Source organism: Peromyscus leucopus, chromosome 15 (assembly GCF_004664715.2).
Source record: "Peromyscus leucopus breed LL Stock chromosome 15, UCI_PerLeu_2.1, whole genome shotgun sequence".
NCBI lineage: Eukaryota > Metazoa > Chordata > Mammalia > Rodentia > Cricetidae > Peromyscus > Peromyscus leucopus.
The window spans coordinates 31,777,276-31,784,337 of NC_051076.1; positions in this window are offsets into that span (position 1 = coordinate 31,777,276).

Consider the following 7,062-nt stretch of genomic DNA (forward strand, 5'->3'; position numbering starts at 1 on the left):
CTCTGTAGCTCAAGCTGACCTCCAACTCATGATTTTCCTACCTCAGCCTCCCAAGTTACAGGCTTACGCCATAATGTAAAAGTACAGATTTTTTTTAAAGAAAAAAGTTAAATTACTTCATTGACAATAAATAATTTTAATAACTAAAACGTGCTAGACACACTGTTTTAGTCTATCTAGGTATTATAAGGGAATGCCTTCCGCTCCATAAGTAATAGAAAACAGAAATTGATTTCTTACAGTTCTAGACACAGGTCAGCAGTGGATTCTGTGTTTGCTGTATACCTGCTCTATTCCAAAGGTGCTGCCTTTTTGCCAAGTTCTTTTATGGCATAAGAGAGCTAGGGGATTTTCTCATGCATCTAATTTTTCTTTTGCAGAAAAAAAATTGTGTTTATACATTGTACAAAATGATAGGCTTTGTTATGTATTGTCATTGATGGAGAGCATCTACTTTGCTCAAATTCTCCCTATTATTGATGTCCCCGTCCCTTGGTTCCCTTCTTCCCCCTCAGTAGTCCCACTTGGAGTTTCATGATTCATATGTGTCATATATTTTTACTACATATAATATAGTATATATAATTTTAAAATCTAGAGTGGATATATATGTTGTGGAATATTAATTGAAGATATGTTATATTTGTTTATGCTATGGAACATTTGTTTAATGATGCAAAGATGTGTTGCATTCTTTTATGTTGCATTTGTTTAACTCTGTGAAGCTGTGTTACTTTGCCTGTCTAAAACACCTGATTGGTCTAATAAAGAGCTGAATGGTCAATAGCAAGGCAAGAGAGAGAACTAGGCGGGGCTGGCAGTCAGAGAAAATAAATAGGAGAGGAAGAAAGATTGAGAAGGAGAAGGAGAGGAAGATGCTAGGCGCCAGCCAACTATCCACACAACCAGCTACAGAGTAAGTAAAGAAAGGTATATAGAATTGAGAAAGATAAAAGCCCAGAAGCAAAAGGTAGATGGGATAATTTAAGAAAAGCTGACTAGAAACAAGCCAAGCTAAGGCCAGGCATTCATAAGGAAGAATAAGTCTCTGTATATTTGTCTGGGAGCTGGGTGGCAGAACCCCCCAAAGAACAAAGAGCCAAAGAGTAAAAAACTAACCAACTACATATATGAGCAAAAACATGTGACACTTGTCTGTCTCAGTCTGGCTTATTTTGCTTAACATGATGATCTCTAGTTTCTTTAACTTGTCTTAGTAAATTACAATAATTTAGTTTTATATTACTCCATTGTATATCCATCCCATGTGCCTCTGCCTCCCACGTGCTGGGATTAAAGGCATGAGCCACCACCACCTGGCTCTCTTATGCTTCTTTACTCTCTTATGAAGTCACAAGCCCCAACTCATTATACCCATGAGTTAGCCACACTCTTGACAAAGCCACTTCCTAATGGCCCCCACCTCTTAACACTAGCACATTACATTAACTATATTATGTTTTGCATTTATTATCTCATGCCTCAAAGTGATACCAAGAGTGCTGTGCTTTTAATATGCCCTTTCCAAAAATCATGTGCTGGGAACTTAGTTCTAAATGTGACTATATTGGGAGGTAGAGCTTTGGCGAGTAATTCAGATTGGAAGGGCTCCATCCTCATGAGCTGATAAATGCCTTTCTGGAAGAGCTTGGCATGGGGAGTTCTTTAGTTTCTTTTCTTTCTGATTTCTGGAGATAGGGTGCAGTAGGATACTAGCACCTTGATTCTGGGCTCCCTAGCTTATAAAACTGTGGGAAAGTACATTTCTTGGTTTTAGATTTTGCTCTTGTTTTTAAGACAAGGTCTTGCCCAGGCTAGCTTCACACTCAAGATCTTACTGCCTCAGCTTTCTTTGCTGGGAACATGTGTGTACACCACCTCTGGCTGATTTCTGCTCTTCGTAGATTACCCAGTCTTAAAGAAGTTTGCCAAAGCTGTATGAAACCAAGAAAGGAAAGTAGGAAATATTGTTGCCACTTTATAGATGAGGAAAACTGAGATTTTGCAGAGCTAGAAGGAGCTGAGAATGTCACTGAGGCACACTGATTAATAATAAGAATTGAAAATGGCAGGTGTAAAAAGATGACTCTGATCTTCATGCTATTGCTTAAAAGCAGGAGCACAGTCGACCAGTAGCAGTGCACACCTTTAATCCCACCCCAGCACTTGGGAGGCAGAGGCAGGCAGAGCTCTGTAAGTTGGGGTTGGAGGCCAGCCTGGTCTACAGAGTGAATTCCAGAATAGGCTCCTGTGGGAGCCTGTTTTCAGGTTCCTTGTGGCTTTATTCAGCAGATCTTCATAGAGAGGGTGATTAGGACCACGAGCCTGAGTGCAAGTGTCTGAAATGGTCTGCCCTTGACTGTGCTGGGGGAGGAGGTCTCTTGCTCCACCCCTTGGCGGCTCTATAAATACCCTGAGGCAGAGACAGTCAGGGCCCATTGGAAAAGGTTCCAGGCCCTCTCAAGGCTATCCTGTATTTTCTATCTGTTTATCTCCGCAATACAAATCCTTCTATCTAATATTTCCTGCTGCTTGCACTCAAGAAAACTCTGGGGAACTGTGGGGTTGGTGGGTAAACGCCCCACAGGCTCCAAAAGGTACACAGAGAAACCCTGTCTCAAAAAACAAAAAAACAAAAAAGGAACAAAAAGAAACCCTGTCTTGAAAAACAGAGAGAGAGAGAGAGAGAGAGAGAGAGAGAGAGAGAGAGAGCAGAAGCTAAGATTCCATGTGTGGCACATGAGACATCCATATCCTTATGAAGAAGTTGAGTCCAAGAGAATTCTGAACAAACCTTGTTAAATAGCTCTGACCTCTTGACCTTCATCCATCAACCAGTCTATTTTAATTACTTTTCTTTTTTCTTGCACACATTTTGTTTCTCCTGGGGTTCATAATTGTTTTTGTTTGTGTTTGTTTTTCTTTTTTTGAGACAGGGTTTCTCTGTGTAGCCCTGGCTGTCCCTGGAACTCACTCTGTAGACCAGGCTGGCCTTACACTCAAAAAGATCCTGCCTCTGCCTCCTGAGTGCTGGGATTAAAGGTGTATGCCACTACACCCAGCTCATAATTGTTTTTCATTGTAAATGGGACTATTGTACTGTCTTTTCATACTATCAAGCAGTGTGGCTGGAGACTAGGGGTAGAGGAAGAGACATCAGATTAACATATGGGGATGGAGAGAGTACTGGCCTGCTCTCATAAGGACTCCTGTCAGGTCTCAGTACCCAAGTAACAAGCAAGAACTCCCTCCAGACACCTTTAACTAGCTCAGCTCTGCAGTGAGTGCAGACAGAGGAATCTCTGGGGTGTGCAGGCTTCCAACCTAACCAAGATGGAAGCCTCAGGTTCAGGGAGAGACATTGCCTCAAAGGAATAGGCAGAAAGTGATAGAGGAGGGTACCCAGTGCCTTCTTCTGGCCTCTGCGTACACCTGCACACAAATGTGCACATACACACATAATCTTTAGAAAAAGATTAACACTTAAAAGAAGACAGTGGGGCCGGGCAGTCGTTTTGCACGCCTTTAATCCCAGCACTCAAGAGGCAGAGGCAGGCGGATCTCCGTGAGTTCGAGGCCAGCCTGGTCTCCAAAGCAAGTTCCAGGAAGGCTGCGGGCCGCAGGAATATCATAAGAATTCAGCTCGTTATGGCAAAGTCACTACCTGGAGGAATCAGGGAATTCCTCCAGAGGAAGCCAAATCCCAAGGAGTTTTTGGTGTTACTTGGCTTGTTATATATCAGCTGTATTCTGTTATGAAAATCATGTGTGCCTTCCTAGTTTTCCCAATTGATTTTTCCCTAAGAAGGGCTAACAATGTGGACTGATCACTCTCTAGACATACACATTCCAGGCATTTGGAGAACAGCCTCAGGAAAGGCTTTCTCTGGAATCAGATATCTCCCCTAGCCACTTTCAAGGACTAAAGGAGACATCACCCAGGTGGTCACCCAATTTCCGAGGACTAACAGTGATAACAACCCACAGGCGAGTCTCCTGACTTAAGGTAAATTCCACAAGGGGACACCACCTAGGTCAGGTACACATTAAGTAATAGCTTTACACAATTTAGCTCAGACCCCTCCTTTCTTACAGCCTTACTAACTTTATAGACCTCTGACTACTTACCTAACCACTTCTAGGAATATTTAGATAACCTTCTGTGCTAACAGCTATGCTCAGCCAGAACTCCCAGTTCAAGCCTCCCTGTAATTATCATTATTGGCAGCATCCGGCCAGGTCCATCACCGGATGGAGGAAGTACCTTATCAGAGATACCTCTGTACTCTCTAAGAACAGACTTAAGCATCCAGGCTACCTGTTTGAGAAGGCCTGGTGGATGTGCTAATTAAGCTTAACTTCCTCCTTTCCCAAACCTTACCTCCAGTTCCAGATCTCCCTTTAACTATCACCAGAGGCATCTAGCTGTGAACAGCTTGCCTAGAGACTGAGCACACTTTCCCCCACCCTGAAGAAAAACGGCAGACAGCTTGGACAGATAGGAGCCACAGGAAAAAAGAAGACAGTTTTATTTTCTCCCATTGACCTAGCAACTTATAGATTTTTAACATCTTTTACCAAACACATTTAAGATTATAGTTGTGCACATAAGATCCCTCTTCTTAGATATTACCCGTATTTAACCTTTAGTTAATTCATTAGTCACTTCCCCTTTGGGCCACAAATGGCAATTAACAACTAGTGCCCCTCTTTGTAATTCTTATCAACCCTCCATTTGGTCCTGATAGAGGACAATCACTGCCTGAGGAAGTTCAGGCTGAGTGTCCTGGATGGAGGGGAGGATTGTGATTTTGGGGAGATATATAACTGTAAAGCAGAGGACAGAGAGAGAGAGAGAGAAGAGAATGGAAGAACTAGATGTGTAAGAACTTGAGAGGAACAAACTGAGATGGGGAAGAACTAGATTGAAGGGCTAGAAGAGAGGACAAGAGGAACGAGATGGAAGATGAGGAAGAGCCAGATGGGGAAGAACAAGATGAGGAAGAGCCAGATGAGAGAAAAGGAGATGGGAGAGGAGCTGAGATGGGAAAGAACTAGATAGATGAGAACCTAGAAGGGGCAGAACTAGATGAAGGAATTAAGATAGAACCTAGAGGGGATCGCAGACAAGTGTAGAGAGAAATCAGGCTAAAGATGACCTAAATATGAGAGCAGAATATAAGCTTGTAACTGTCACAGAATAATAAAGTATATGGACTAAGGAGTTTCGTGTACATAGATTCATTTCTTCCCATTAAAGATTAATTATCAGCTGGTTGTAGATTCTTCCCGGGCCCTGGGAGGGGACTATCGAGGGGCTGGACCCCCATAGTCCCCGATACAGGAAAGGCGCAAAGCTATACAAAGAAACCCTGTCTTGAAAAAAAAAAAAAAAAAAAAAAGACAGTGGGAAAACTAGAAATCTGTCCCTACCAGGGCTACATATAACAACAAGAAGAGCCCCAGAGATCAGGAAAATACAGATGCTACATATATGACTTATAAAGGATCAGAAATCACAAGGTATGGGGCTTCTGAGTATCTCTTTTCCCAGCATACTAGATCACCCCTGCTTTTCAGAATACCTTTCAAATGTTTGATTACATTTGTGTGTGGAGTTGGAAGGAGGGACATACCATGGTGAATGTGCCATGTTACAAGTGTGGAGGTCATAGGGCATCTTACGGACTTCAGCTCTTTCTTCCATCATGTGGGTCCCAGGGATGGAACTGAAGTTCTCGGGGGCACTCAGCAGCCTTTAGCCCACTGAACTACCGTGCCGACCCCCTTTTTATTTCTTAATAAATTGCCTCTATTTCTATCACCAGCCACGTGTCTCTGGTCCAATTAATTGTTCTGGGACACAAGAACCTAGAAACCTCTCTCTACCTCTGATCCGCTCCCCTAAGATTCCTGTAAGAGAAGCTCTGTGAAGCAACCTGATTTCAACATGCTCAAACCCACTAGATAACTGGTGTGTTGGTTTTTGTCTGGAGTCTTCGAACTTCCACATCTACTGGACTCTCTCAAGTTGCTTTCTGAGCTGTTGCCCTAAGGCTTTCCTTCTTTTATCTCATCCTTCTGCCTCAGTCTTTGAAAGTCTTTCTCTTCCTCGTACACTCCCTTATTTTAGGAGTGATATCATCTAGTAGTTGCTGTTGTGTGACAAAGCTTTTCTAGGGGTGACAAAACACACACACATCTTTGTACCCTAGATAGGGAACCCACAGTGAACCAAAGCACAGATACCACTCAAGTTCAACCTGGTTAACCAATGAGTTTTGCTGGGGCTACAAGAATATGGGTGTCCTGGATAGTTTTGTGTCAACTTGATACAAGCCAGAGTCACCAGAGAGGAGGGGGTCTCCACTGAGAAAATGCCTCCATAATATCAAGCTGTCAGCAAGTCTGTAGGGCATTTTCTTGATTAGTGATTGATGGGGAGGGCCCAGCCCATTGTGAATGGTGCCATCCTTGGGCTGGTGGTCCTGGGTTCTATAAGAAAGCAGGCTGGGCAAGCCATGATGAGCAAGCCAGTAAGGAGCACTCCTTCATGGCCTCTGCATCCGCTATTGCCTCCAGGTTCCTGCCCTGTTTGAGTTCCTGTCCGGACTTCCTTTGATGATGAACAGTGATGTGGACGTGTAAGCCAAGTAAATCCTTTCCTCTCCAATTTGCTTTGGTCATGGTGTTTCATCACAGCAACAGTGATCCTAACTAAGACAATGCATCTAGTTTCACGTAAATTTTGAGTGCTGAGTCCTTTATATATTCTGGCCTATAATTTTTTCCTTTAATATCTGACCATGTGACTTTAATCTTGTTGGATAACAAAAATTGGAAATACTCCTGTTTAATGGTGCATGAATTTTTCTTACTCTTCTTGTTACACAACTTTTGGAATGAAATAGGAATAAAAAGAGGCAAACACAATAGAAAACTCATACAGTAAAGACTACAAACTTGAGCTGCAACGTTTATTTTATGTGTGTGGTGGTTTGAATGAGAATGGCCCCGTAGGCTCATATGTTTGAATGCTTGGTCATCAGGAACTGTCATTAT